Here is a 14194-nt window from a genome sequence, read left to right on the forward strand (position 1 = left end):
CAGGCAGAGACGCTGATACAGAGTTTACTGTTACGTGTTTGACTGGGTGCAGAATTGCCCTCACCACCCCTGGCCACCTTGGCCTCCTGGGAGGAATAGGCAGAGATGGCTCCAGATGGCTCTTGGCTGCCACTCTAGGCCTCAGGGCTTACACAATGAGCACAGTGGGTTCCACCTTCCAAGAGGAAGTGCAAACTCTAGTTCACAGTCAGACTTCACCAGGAGGGAGAGATGGTCTTTGGCTGAAGGCACTTTAATCAGGGAGCAAACCCAATGCCAGGGTTTGTCTTCCTTCTCGTTACTCTGATAAATCTAGACCCCACTCTGTTGGAAAACCAGCACTGCCTGCAGCTGGGGTTAGTGCACTGACCGAGTGAGGCATGAGACCTGCTCACTGAGAACTTCTCATTAGGGCTGTTAGCGTGGTCAGCCAGCAGTTAGCATGGAGTGAATTGTTTTCCACAGGCAGCCTCATACTTCTTGAGCCGGTCCACTATCTTCTGGGTGCCATGCAGATCCACAAAGCAGAAAGGCCCTCCAAGACAAGGCGGGAAGCCGAGCCCAAAGATGGCTGTGATGTCTCCCTCTGCAGGTGAGGCCAAGATCCCCTCTCGCAGGCACGTGGCTGCCTTATCCACAAATCTTGTCACCAGGTGGAACTGGATGTCTTCGCCTGAGGAGACTTTAGACTTAGGAGGCATCTTTAGACTCACTAAGATACTGTCCACGTCAGAATTCAAATTCTTACTCTTCACATTCTTCTGATAGATGTAAACGCCCTTCCCAGACTTGCAACCCAGGAAGCCCTTGAACACCATGTGTGTCAGCAGTTCTGGGTTTCCACCTCCAAACCGCTCCCCAAAGGCTTTGCGCAGATCTTCCGCCATGTGTTTCACTACATCCACCCCAACTTCATCCACCAGTGTGGCGGCACCCACAGGAAAGCCAAAGCTTGTGGTCAGGGAATCCAGCTTCTTGAGGTCAACTCCTTCCTGGAGGATTCAGATGACTTCAGACATCATGGGTGAAAGACATCTGGTGGTATAGAAGTCAGGTCCATCCTTAACCACAATGATGACCTTCGCCTGCTTGAGACCGACTGCTACAGCTGAAGCACTGGTGTCTTTGGAAGTTTTCTTGGTTGTGATCATCTCCAGCAGCTGCATCTTGTCGACGGGAGAGAAGTAGTGCATGCCAATCACCTTCTCACGTCTTTTGCTGACAGCAGCGATTTCACTGATTGGGAAAGCAGATGTGTTACTGGCAAAGACACAGTGATCTGCAACCACCGCTTCTACTTCCTTTAGCACTCTGTGCTTAAGACTAAGGTCCTCAAACACAGCTTCAATCACCATGTCGACCTTTAAAACGTTGCTAATCAAGCTGCCCAGTCAAGTTACTGAAGATGGAATCCCTTTCAAATGATTCCTCTGGAGGTTTCAAATGATGTTAGAGCTTTCTTCTTCACTTTATCCTTCAATCCTTTGAACACTTGTTGCTGTCCTTGGCCTAGCCTAGTGAGTGCGGCATCTTTAATTATAGTCTTTAGCCTCATATCCACAGAGACTTGGGCAATGTCTGCTCCCTTCAGCCCTTCACCAAGAATAACCAGATGCTTAACATCCTTCTGTGGAGCTCCAAATTTGTTCTTCTTGCACAAGACCTGACCATGGTAGAATCCCATCAAGGCCTTTGATTCAGTGGTCATTGCAAGCTCTCCAAATTTCTGAGATTCAGAGAGATAACCAGCATCACTCCCTTGCTCAATTCCAGTCTTTACCACATCAATTATTTTCAGAGGCGCAGGAGAAAGGCCTTTAGTCTCCTTTCGCACTTTTTCTTCTACTTTTTTGGAAACCTGTTGCCTGACAAATGGAATGGTCATGGCGCACCCTGTCAATTTTTCCACCAATTCCTTGTCTCTCTTTGGAGAGATCTTATCAGCTAGACCTTTGGCGAAAGTAATTGCAACTTCTTCTTGGTATTCGATTGCCCATTACTCTGGAGGTTTTAGTCCTGTTCTCAGGGGTTCCACTGATTAGTCAACCAGTCCCATTTTCTTTGCCCTGTCTGCACGAATGTTTCTACTAGGCAGCATCATGTCAAAAGCAGCAGGCACACCCACCATTTTGGGCAACCTTTGTGTGCCTCCTGCTCCTTGTAAGATCCCCAGCAAGACTTCAGGGGCACCTAATATGTTTTTCCATCTTTTGTTGCTATTCTGTATTGGCATGAAATGGCAAGCTCAAGTCCTCCTCCCAGGCAGGATCCATTGATGGATCAAACAGGCTTTGTGACCTTCTCAAGTTTCTCAAATGTTCTCTATGCTTCTTGTGACATCTGTGTTACTTCTTGAGGGGTCTTGCAAGTGGCTAACATGTTGATATCAGCACCTGCAATAAAGCAGCCTGGCTTTGGTGAGATAAGGGCGACACTTCTGATTTGATTAGTAACCCAGATTTCATTCATAACGAACTTCTGTGAACTCTGAATGCAGCTCTTCATTCAGTGTACTTACCTTTGAATTGAGAGAGTTAATTCGAATAATTGCCACATCCCCTTTGACTCCATGGTTCATATGGGTTCTGGTCAGCAAAGCAGAAGACTCTGTAAAACTGCAGCATATATAACTTCAGGAGCAGAGGATCCTGAAGGCAGAGACACAGCTGAGGATGCCAATTGCCCAGTAGGCCACCATGTTGAGTTGAAGAGGACAGCAGTGGAGACCGCTTTTAGCGGGGCTGGCTGAGCGGAGGAGTTTTCCTCTTAATCAAGATTTTTAAAAATTGAGGTGAAATTGACATAACATAGTATTAAGCATTTTAAAGTATACAATTCAGTGGCGTTCAGCATATACAGATTTGTGTAACTACCACCTCTATTTTCAAAACTTTTTCCTATCCCCAAAAGAAAAGCCCACATTCCTTAAGCAGCCACTCCCTAGTCTCCTCTCTAGCTCCTGGGCAACTACCGGTCTGCTTTCTGCCTCTCGGGATTTACCTATCCTAGATATATTTTCATATAAATTGAATACTTCCATATAAATGAAATCATGCACAATGTGACCTTTCTAGTCTGTCTTAAGATTTTAGGATTATTTGTATGGAGCATAAATAACTAATTACAGAGCACATCCAGGAAAATTGTCTCAATGGAGAATTTTGATTTTATTTAATTTTTGCTGTAGCCATGCCTCCTTTAGGGAACCTGTGGATGGAGGTCTAAAGTAACCTGAATGCATGGAGGTAGGGGCAGGCTGACTAAATTACCCACAGTGCTGGCATGTACTGAGTGAGTTACTAGTGTTGTTTTCTAACTGTGCTGAGATGGTTGACTCTTGCTTGCCTCCTCTGGTGACAAAGTGAAAAGGCCCTCATTGATTGGTACTTTCAGCCAATGTGTGGATGCGGGTGGGGAGTGTGTGGATGGGTGATCGGTGGGTAAAAGGGGTGAGGGGTTGTGGGGAGGGGGAAACTGGCTGCAGTGTGAACTAAAGAATTTGGAGCTGCTGATGTCGTTTGCTTCTCAAATCTCATTAAGGACACTGATTTTAATGAAAACAAGAGGGGTTGTGATTTGATTAGTAGTGACTGAATAGATTATCATAAAAGAAAGGCAATCACCAGTACAGACTCTAAAAGAAAAAACCCAGCCCGGCGCGGTGGCTCACTCCTATCCCAGCACTTTGGGAGGCCGAGGCAGGTAGATCAGGAGGTCAGGAGATCGAGACTATCCTGGCTACCACGGTGAAACCCCAACTCTACTAAAAATACAAAAAATTAGCCGGGCGCGGTGGCGGGCGCCTGTAGTCCCAGCTACTCAGGAGCCTGAGGCAAGAGAATGGCATGAACGCAGGAGGCCGAGTTTGCAGTGAGCTGACATCCGGCCACTGCACTCCAGCCTGGGCGACAGAGTGAGACTCCGTCCAAAAAAAAAAAAAAAAAAAAAAAAAAGAAAAGAAAACAAGAGCTGAGGAGGAAGAATTTGCCAACATGGTTCCAGGACTTCGAGACTCTCTGGAAAGAAGTATCTTTAGAGATGAGAATGGCAATTCTACAGATGGCATGGTGTTTCTAATATGCTATAATTTCCTTAGGAACTGTCCCTCATCCATTTTAGAGCTAACTGGATCAATATTTACTCTACTAATTTTTGGAATCATATCAGACCTTACATTGCATCTCTGAGCAAACAACTAATGTGGAATTTGGTCTTTGGAATGTATCTACCCACAAAGAGAAAAAAAACCCTGTGAAGAGTTCCATGTAATTTGGAACACCTCTAATTTTCCCTGGCATTTCAATTTGTTGAAAACTGCCCTCCTTCCCGTAACCCCATGACAGCTTAAAAAAATTTATTTTGTCATTTTAGAGCTGGATGAGACTTTGGAGATCTTCTAGGTCAATATTTATCAAAGTTCGCCTCCAAACTGACCACCAGCTTTGGAATGAATTATTGGCATGTTTTTCAAAAACGCAGAGCCCTGGGATGCACGAAGTCAAAATTTGTGGAATCTGCAATTTTATGCACTCACTCACTCACACCAAAATGTGAGAACCATAAATCTACTCATATTTCATAACTAATCAGAAAACTTTGAACTATGGGTGCAGATAACTTGTGGATGGTCAGAACTTATATTTTTGAAATATCTCATCGTCGTCTTCTTTTTTTTTTTTTAAGAGAAGCTTTGAAGTAGAAGGATGAAATTTTTGTTATTCTTTTTTTTTTTTTTTAATTTTACTTTAAGTTCTGGGATACATGTGCAGAACTTGCAGGTTTGTTGCATACGTATACATGTGCCATGGTGGTTTCCTGCACCTATCAACCCATCATCTAGGTTTTAAGCCCTGCATGCATTAGGTATTTTTCCTAATGCTCTCTATCCCCTTGCCCCCCACCCCCCAACATGGCCCCGGTGTGTGATGTTCCCCTCCCTGTGTCCATGTGTTCTCATTGTGCAACTCCCACTTATGAGTGAGAACATGCAGTGTCTGGTTTTCTGTTCTTGTGTTAGTTTGGTGAGAATGATGGCTTCCAGCTTCATCCATGTTCCTGCAAAGGACAATAACTCATTATTTTTTTTATGGCTGCATAGTATTCCCTGGTGTATATGTGCCATATTTTCTTTATCCAGTCTATCATTGATGGGCATTTGGGTTGGTTCCAAGTCTTTGCTATTGTCAATAGTGCTGCAATAAACATACATGTGCATGTGTTTTTATAGTAGAATGATTTATAATCCTTTGGGTATATACCCAGTAATGAGATTGCTAGGTCAAATGGTATTTCTGGTTTTAGATCCTTGAGGAATCGCCACACCGTCTTCCACAATGGTTGAACTAATTTACACTCCCACCAACAGTGTAAAAGCATTCCTATTTCTCCACAGCCTTGCCAGTATCTGTTGTTTCCTGACTTAATAATCACCATTCTAACTGGCGTGAGATGGTATCTCATTGTGATTTTAATTTGCATTTCTCTAATGACCAGTGATGATGGGACTTTTTTCATGTGTTTGTTGGCCACATGAATGTCTTCTTTTGAGAAGTGTCTGTTCATGTCCTTTGCCCACTTTTTGATGGGGTTATTTTTTCTTGTAAATTTGCTTAAGTTCCTTGTAGATGCTGAGATATTAGATCTTTGTCAGATGGGTAGACTGCAAATTTTTTCTCCCATTCTGTAGGTTACCTGTTCACTCTGATGACAGCTTCTTTTGCTGTGCAGAAGCTCTTTAGTTTAACTGGATCCCATCTGTCAATTTTGGCTTTTGTTGCGATTGCTTTTGGTGTTTTAGTCATGAAGTCCTTGCCCAGGCCTATGTCCTGAATGGTATTGCCTAGGTTTTCTTCCAGGGTTTTTATGGTTTTGGGTTTTACATGTAAGTCTTTAATCCATCTTGACTTAATTTTTGTATAAGATGTAAGGAAGGGTCCAGTTTTCTGTTTTCTACACATGGCTAGCCAGTTTTCCCAGCACCATTTATTAAATAGGGAATCCTTTCCCCATTGCTTGTTTTTGTCAGGTTTGTCAAAGATCAAATGGTTGTAGAGGTGTGGCATTGAAATATCTCATCTTCTAATATACCAGTTATTAAATATACCAGTTATTGTAAGATAATATTTTATAAAAATAGTTGTTATTTATAGAGTAACTTCTGTGCAACATGCTGAGACACTAGTTTATGTTATTATTATTTTCAAGAGAGGGTCTCACTATGTAGCCCAGGCTGGTCTCAAACTCCTGACCTCCAAGTGGTCCACCAGCCTCAACCTCCTAAAGTGTTGGGATTACAGTCATGAGCCTCCATGCCTGGCCTATCCTGGCCTATCTTTGGCTATCCTGCAAAACAGTTGTTTCACCTCTGAGCCACCTCAGATATTTATGCCTGAACATAGGAATAATAATATTTCCTACCTCTTGGATTTAAATGAGATACTATATGCAATGTGCTTCCATAAAGTAAGTACACAATAAGCATTAGCTATTATCACTATTATTTGATCACATTTTATACATGGAGGAACTGAAACATGTGACATTAGGTAACACATTCAAAGAAATGTGGAGGAGGAGGATGGTTAGGAAATGGTGGAGACAGAATTCAAATCTCTACATGCTAGATTACAAAACCTAACTTTTCCTGCTACTCTACATCTTATATGTGCATGATCAGAGAAGGTTCCTTAGTTCATTTTCCCATTAAAAATAATTCTTTTGTTTTAGCCCTTTGCCCAGTCCTAGATTTTTGATACATTCTTGTTTACTGTTCTCTCATCCTTGAAGAGTCCTGGGCAGCTGCACAGCAGAAGTTGAATGAGTAATTCCTGTATATGCATAAAGGCCTGTCACTCAACTTCTTCATACCCCAGAGAAGTTCTGTAATATGGCTGGCAGTAAACTGAGAAAAACAAAAATCGGGGAATGCAGAAGTTGAAGCACTCCAAAAATCACACTTTCACCCACACAGACTCCTTTTTGAGCTCTTTTAAAAAACAACAAAGTATCACATTGAACAATCTAGCTGGTGTCCAAAAATAGTGGCCTGGGGAGTCACTGCCGGAGCATGCTGGCCTCAGACACAGGAATGTACACCCTGGAGACTCCCAGGGGAAGTCCCCAATTTGGCTTCACATAGTGGCCATAATGAAACCTCACCTTGTGCTTCTCATGGTGAGGATTAAGTGGTGAAGTCCAGATGTGCACCAGCAGCACAATTTCCAAGTCATGTTATTTTTGTTAAAAATGAACTAGCCAGGTTGTGCTGTGGTTTTTCAATAGAAGTTGGTGAGAGGAGAGAGTAGTTAGTAAGGAAAATAACTAATAGCTGAATGGAACCCCACAAAATTGTTTTTCAGTCTCACTAACTCCAAATCCCCCCAAAGAGAAAATGCTTCTGTAATTATAAGAGATATAATTTTATTCCTTTAGAAGAAGCAAGGTGAACAGGGAATATTGCTTTCTAAGAAATATTTTCTTATGCTGGACAAATCAAGTTTCCTTAACATAAAGAATTTTATAGCTACATGTAAGTTAGTTAACTCTGGATTTTATTAGAGTTTTCCTTAAGAAGAGTATATAAAATATGAATAACATCTTAATTTTATGTCAACATAGCTTTACTGTGAGCCTTCACTCAAACCAGACTGAGGTCAAACTGTGGCTAAAATATCAGAAGCAAGTCCTCACAACCCTGCTGTTCCTGTCACCTGGAGAGAAGATGACAGGAACAGCAAGGTTGTGAGGACAACAAGCTCATGCTGTTCCTGTCACCTGGAGAGATGAGAAGTTTTGTCAGGCATGTTTTACACATCCCAGATGCCATGCTTTCAAATTCACACACAGTAGCTAAGAAAACCGCCAGGATGACTTTGTGAGGAAGGAATTCTTTCCCAATGCCATACATTTCCTAAGGGAAAGCGCCAGATCTGCTGGACACAGTGGCTCACTCCTGTAATCCCAGCACTTTGGGAGGCCAAGGCAGGCAGATCAATTAAGCCTAGGAGTTTGAGACTAGCTTGGGCAAACATGGGGAAACCTTCTCTCTCCAAAAAATACAAAAATTAGCTGGGTGTGGTGGCACATGTCGGTAGTCGCAGCTACTCAGGAGGCTGAGGTAGGAGGATCACTTGAGCTGAGCAGTTGGAGGCTGCAGTGACCTATGATTTCACCAGTGCACTCCAGCCTAGGTGACAGGGTAAGACCCTGTCTCAAAGAAAAAATAAAAGGGGACAGATCTTGGGCCCAAGTCTCTCTGTCTTCGAAGACCATGCTGGTTTCATTACACTATACTCTCTTCCAGAATTCTCTGCCCCATCCTCAATGAAGATAAATGAATAGTCAAATATTTTCTATTCATTTTATTATTCGAATGATAAATAAACGTTCAAATCCTATCTATTCATCAAAGTCTCAATCAAGCACTGCCTGTATATCATTAAACTTGTGATTATTTCAATTATTTTGATTACTGTAGCTTCTATCTACCATGGTTTTCTTCTTCCTCTGAACTCATGCCACAAAGTGGATGATGCATACCCTGGTACAGCTGTCCCTCGGGAACCACCAGGGATTCATTGGTTCCAGGACCCTCCTCAGATACCAAAATCCGAGGATGCTCAAGTCCTTTATATAAAATGGCATAGTATTTACATATAACCTATACACATACTCCTGTATACTTTCAGTCATCTCTAGACCACTTATAATACCTAATACAATGTAAATGCTATGTAAATAGTTGCTATACCATATTGTTTTAAAAATTTGTATTATTTTTAACTGTTATTTTGTTTGTTTTTCAATTATTTTCAATCCAAGGCTGTGGAACTCATGGATATAGAGGGCTGACCATATTGGGTTTGTACAAGAGAGTAAGAGAGGCCAGGTGCAGTGGCTCATGCCTGTAATCCCAGCACTCTGGGAGGCTGAGGCGAGAGGATCGCCTGAGCCCAGCAGTGCAAGACTAGCCTGGGCAACATAGTGAAATCCTGTCACTATAAAAAATTAAAAAATTAGCCGAGAGTGGTGGCACATGCTTGTAGTCCTAGCTACTCAGGAGGCTGGGGTGGGAGGATCATTTGAGCCCAGGAAGTTGAAGCTGCAGTGAGCTGAGATTGCACCAGTGCACTCCAGCCTGGGCAACAAAGCAACAAAGCAAGAACTTGTCTCAAAAAAAAAAAAAAAAAAAAAAAAAAAAGTAGGAGACCACATTTGGAAAATTTTAGCAAGAATTCATGCTTTTTACAGAGAATTAGAGAATCGTTTTTTCTCAGTTTTTCCCCATTAAACTGTCTATATAAAGAAGAGCAAATTAAGAAATGCTGAGCATCTGAGGGTATAATTGCAAATCAATCAACTTACTTGGAATCTATGTTTTATCTTTAAAAGTTTCACGATGCTATATTAGCAACCACACTGGTAGGCTGGCTACATGTGGGTTTACTATGCAGACAGGGGAAAATAAAAATTGTTGAAGTCTTCCATGTCTCGAGGCCCTTTCCTTTTCTCATGAGAGTAGAAGATAATAATGGGGAAAAGAAAGGCCCGGTGGGGTAGCTCACATTTGTAACCCAAGCACTTTGGGAGGCCCAGTCAGGTGAATGTCTTGAGTCCAGGAGTTCGAGACCAGCCTGGACAACGTGGCATAACCCCATCTCTACAAAAAATACAAAAATTAGCCAGGTGTGGTGGTGGGTGCCTGTGGTCCCAGCTACTGGAAAGGCTGAGGTGGGAGAGCCTGGGAGATGGAGGTTGCAGTAAGCCAAGATTGTACCACTGCCCTCCAGCCAGGGTGGCAGAGTGAGATTCTGTCTCAAAAAATAAAAATTAAAAAAAAAAGTGGGGAAAAGACATAAGTATAAGGAAATTAATGTGCATATTACATTCATCTCTAAATAATTTTTTAAATAAAAATAATGTTTTCCTCTAATTTTCCTCAAATAAAATAAAATTAAATTAAAAAGTGGGGAAAAGACATAAGTATAAGGACATTAATGTGCATATTACATTCTTCTCTAAATAATTTATTAAATAAAAATAATGTTTTCCTCTAATTTTTGGGAAACTTTTATGTTCCAGGAAAGCACGGCATGTCCATCCTGTGGCTTCAACTTATCCTTGATCAATTGCTGCACCCTCAAAAAATAAGCATATCTCCCGATGTGCATGTCCCATTTTGAAAAGCATACGGCTAAAGAAACACTAAAGTTCCTTCAACTTTGAGATGCCATGATTCAGTAATTTTTAGATTTGTCTTTTATAGCTATTTATTTTAATATTGTCAGTCCTTTAAGTATTTTGTCTTTTCTTTTCTTTTTTTTTTTGCGGTAGAATCTCACTGTCACCCAGGGTGGAGAGTGCTGTAGCACAGTCTCGGCTTTCTGCAACCTCTGCCTCCCAGGTTCAAAGAATTCTGCTGCCTCATCCTCCCGAGTGGTTGTGACTACAGGCATGCACCACTGCGCCCGGCTAATTTTTGTGTTTTCAGTAGAGACAAGGTTTCACCGTGTTGGCCAGGCTGGTCTCAAACTCCTGACCTCAGGTAATCCGCCTGCCTCAGTCTCCCAAAGTGCTGGAATTATAGGCGTGAGCCACTGCAACTGCCTTTAAGTATTATGTCTATTTTTAAAGCTTTTAACAACATTATAAACTGCTTGAAGAACTATAATGCACACCAGTATTCACCTTCGATGTTTCCCTTATGCTCTCTCATAATAGGCCTTTAATAAATATTAATCAGATGAATGAATTTCAGCTTTCAAAGGTAATCTTTATAAATTTCTCACAAAATCACTTTTTTAACTTGACCCCAAAGGGGTAGAACATGAAAACAAACAGAATATTTGTTTCTCTTCAGGAACTTCATTTTCAAATGCTGAATATCTAAAACGGATTGATATATGTTAGAGAGAATCTTTTTTTACAGTCTATATACTGAAAAGATTTTCAAAACAGAAAGAGGCATTATACAGGAATGTAGACTGTATTTTGTGTTGTGTTTATTAGGTTTTGCCAGCACCATAGCAAATACACTTTATAAAATACAGTAAACAAATATCCACAGATAATTCTGCCAACAGTGCGTCTTTTGATAAAACAAGGAGCTCCAAAGAAGTACAGGTCCATGTTTCAACTAGATTTAGATTTAATGCTTGCTGGGTCAACTGTCTACATTTCTGGGCAGAAGACAAAGCCTTTCTTGCATAAGCCATTTATTGAGTTTGCCTGACATATACCAATTTGAAATGATACAGTTATGTGGAGGTGGCGGGGGGAATCTTTCTCTGTAGCTCTGATGAAGATTTCTAAATTGATATGGTCACACAGATTAAGGTCCGTAGGGTTGATTTTACCAGCTTGAGAGTATTGCACGGGCTTTGGAATAAGGCTGATGCATTCAAATCTCAGTCCCAGCTTCTCTGCTTTCTAGTTGTTGGCTAAACTTTTTAGATGACTTTTTGTCTAGAGAATGGGATCACTCCCCAGTCAGAGGCTGAGCAGGAAGAAAGAGGGCCCTTGTCAGGGAAGCTATTGGGCTTTAAAAAAATAATTTCAGTTTCAGTAAGGATGTGAGTGTGTTTGTGTGTGTGTGTGAGTGTGTGTGTGCGTGTGTGTTTAAAAGAACTGCCATTAAGAAATATGTGAAAGGCCGGGTGCGGTGGCTCACGCCTTGTCATCCCAGCACTTTGAGAGGTCGAGGTGGGCGGATCACCTGAGGTCAGGAGTTTGATACCAGGCTGGCCAACATGGTGAAACCCCATCTCTACTGAAAATACAAAAAAATTGGCCGGGCGTGATGGCTAGTGCCTGTAATCCCGGCATTTTGGGAGGCTGAGGTGGGCGGATCACTTGAGGTCAGAAGTTGGAGACCAGTCTGACTAACATGGTGAAACCCCATCTCTACTAAAAATACAAAAATTAACCCGGCATAGTGGCAAGCGCCTGTAATCCCAGCTACTCAGGAGGCTGAGGCAGGAGAATCGCTTGAACCCAGGAGGCGGAGTTTGCAGTGAGCTGAGATCCCACCATCGCACTCCAGCTTGGGCGACAGACTGAGGCTCCGTCTCAAAAAAAAAAAAAAAAAAGATTAACCAAGTGTGGTGGTGGACGCATGTAATCCCAGCTACTTGGGAGACTGAGGCAGGAGAATGACTTGAACCTAGGAGGCGGAGGTTGCAGTGAGCTGAGATTGCACCACTGCACTCCAGCCTGGGTGACAGAGCAAAACTCAGTTTCAGAAAGAAAGAAAGAAAGAAAGAAAGAAAGAAAGAAAGAAAGAAAGAAAGAAAGAAAGAAAGAAGGAAAGAAGGAAAGAAAGAGAAAAGAAGGAAGGAAGGAAGGAAGGAAGGAAGGAAGGAAGGAAGGAAGGAAGGAGGGAAAGAAGGAAGGAAGGAAGGAAGGAAGGAAGGAAGGAAGGAAGGAAGGAAGGAAGGAAGGAAGAAATATGTGATAGATACAAAAATCCTCAATAAAATAGTAGCAAACCAAATTCAACAACACATCAAAAAGATTCTACACCATGACCAAGTGGGATTTATCCTTTGGAGTGATTTAACACATACAGATCAATCAATGTGCTATGTCATATTAAAAACCACATGATCATGTCAAGAGACGTAGAAGCATTTGACAAACTTCAACACTCATTCATGGTAGAAAAAAATTCATCAAAATAGGTATAGAAGGAAATTCCTCAGCACAATAACGCCGTTTATGAAAAGCACACAGCTAACATCAAAATTAATGGAAAAGCTGAAAATTTTTCCTCTAAGGTCTGGGACAAGGCAAGGATGCCCACTGTTGCCACTTCTTTTCAACATAATGCTGGAAGTGCTAGCAAGAACAATCACACAAGAAAAATAAGAGGCATCCAAATTTGAGAGGATGAAGTAAAATTATTTCTCTTTGTAAATGACATAATTCTGTATGTAGAAAACTAAAGAGTCCACACACAAAAAAAGATTAGAACTAATAAATTCAGTAACGTTGCAGGATTAAAAAACCAACATACAAAAATTAGTTGCATTTATTTACGAGAACAAAGATCTACCCAAAAAGAAAATCAAGAAAATAATTTCATTTATGACAGCATCAAAAATAATACAATAGTTAGGAATAAACTTAACCAAGGAGGTGACAGATATATACACTGAAACTTATAAAACACTGATGAAAGAAATTGAAGACAATGACAAATAAGTGGAAAGATATCCTGTGTTCATGGATTAGAAGAGTTAATATTGTTAAAATATCTATACGGGCCTGGCACAGTGGCTCACGCCTATAATTCCAACACTTTGGGAGGCCGAGGCAGACGGATCACATGAACCCGGGAGTTCGAGACCAGCCTGAGCAGCATGGCAAAACCCCATCTCTACAAAAAATACAAAAATTAGCTAGGCATGGTGGCACATACCTGTAGTCCCAGCTACTCAGGAGGCTGAGGTGGGAGGATCACCTGAGCCCAGGAAATCAAGGCTGTAGAGAGCCATGATCATGCCACTGTACTCCAGCCTGCACTCCACTCCTTCAAAAAAAAAAAAAGTTTATACTAAATAAAGGGGCATAGAGATTAAATGATTAAACACAGTTCCTATCAAAATTCCATTTTTCAAAGAAATAAATAATTCTAAAATTTGTATGGAACAAAAGACCCTGAATACACAAATCAATCTTGAGAAAGAAGAACAAAGTTACAGGCAGCATACTTTCTGATTTCAAATTATATCACAAAACTATGGTAGTCAAACTGTATGGTACTGGCATAAAAACAGACACGTAGACTAATGTAAGAGAATAGAAAAATCCCTAATAAACTCCAGCATACAAAGTCAACTAATTTTCTTTGTGCGTGTGCATGTGTGTGTACGTGTGTGCGTGTTTGAGATAGAGTCTCTGTTGCCTGTCCTGGAGTGCAGTGGCATGATCTCAGCTCACTGTAACCTGCACTTTCCAGGTTCAAGCAATTCTCCTGCCTCAGCCTCACAAATAGCTGGGATTACAGGTGTGAGCCACCATGCCTGACTAATTTTTGTGCTTTTAGTACAGATGGGGTTTCACCATGTTGGCCAGGCTGGTCTTGAACTCCTGACCTCAAGTGATCCACCCACCTTGGCCTCCCAAAGTGTTGGAAATACAGGCGTGAGTCACCACACCCAACAGGTCAACTAATTTTCAACAGGGGCACCAAGAA

The 14194-nt window shown here is 41.6% G+C and overlaps 1 pseudogene; it reads right to left on the minus strand.

The window, feature by feature from the left end:
- Positions 1-257: 257 nt before the first annotated feature.
- Positions 258-2188, minus strand: LOC103218533 (trifunctional enzyme subunit alpha, mitochondrial pseudogene; annotated as a pseudogene).
- Between the last annotated feature and the right edge of the window lie 12006 nt (positions 2189-14194).

The sequence above is a fragment of the Chlorocebus sabaeus genome, chromosome 11, assembly GCF_047675955.1.
Source record: "Chlorocebus sabaeus isolate Y175 chromosome 11, mChlSab1.0.hap1, whole genome shotgun sequence".
In the NCBI taxonomy this organism is placed as follows: Eukaryota; Metazoa; Chordata; class Mammalia; order Primates; family Cercopithecidae; genus Chlorocebus; species Chlorocebus sabaeus.